Source organism: Capsicum annuum, unplaced genomic scaffold (genome assembly GCF_002878395.1).
Source record: "Capsicum annuum cultivar UCD-10X-F1 unplaced genomic scaffold, UCD10Xv1.1 ctg80376, whole genome shotgun sequence".
Lineage (NCBI taxonomy): Eukaryota > Viridiplantae > Streptophyta > Magnoliopsida > Solanales > Solanaceae > Capsicum > Capsicum annuum.
Window position 1 is genome coordinate 25409 of NW_025891021.1, and position 794 is coordinate 26202.

The window sequence follows — 794 nt, forward strand, 5'->3', positions numbered from 1 at the left end:
GTATGGTACATCAGGTATTGCATCTTTTGAGGCAACAAGGGTTACCCAGTTTATAAGATTGAGTCCTCAAACTTTTAATGGTGTTAAGATGGAGGAGGATCCTCAAGGTTTTTTGGATGAGATGGAAAATATCTTTAGGGTCATGCAGGCTACAAATGTGAAAGGGGTGAATTTAGTTTCCTACCAGCTAAAGGATATAGCATAACAATGGTATGAGGAATTGGATCAGACAGGGGTGAGGATGATGAGTTATCTCTGTGGGAGACTCTATCTAATGCTTTTTTGGATTTCTTCTTTCCTCAAGAGCTGAGGGAAGCAAAAGTAGAGAAATTTGTTAATCTAAAATAGAGGAAGATGTCGATCAAGGAGTATGCCTTGAAATTTCTCCAGCTGTCTAGGTATGCTTCAAAAATAGTGTCAAATATAAGGGCTAGGATAAGAAAGTTCACTTCAAGACTATCACGTGAGTTGATCCTTGAAACCAGGACAAGATTCATGATCAAGGACATGAATATCTCTAGGTTGGCTATTTATATACAACAAGTAGAGGAGGAAAAGAGAAAGTAGGTTGAGGTATATAAAAGGTAGGGTAAAAAGTTTAGATTCTCTGAGTAGGGTAGTGGTCAATAGAAAAGTAATTGGTTTGGTGGTAAGTCGCCAAAGAAGAAGTGGGGGAGTTCCCAAAACTAGTGCTTTCTACCTGAACCAGTCGGGAGATAGGCATCAGTAGGGTTGCAATAAATTCAAGATACAGGGTTCCCAATCTCAGGCTAGAAGGGCTCAAATGGCTTCAC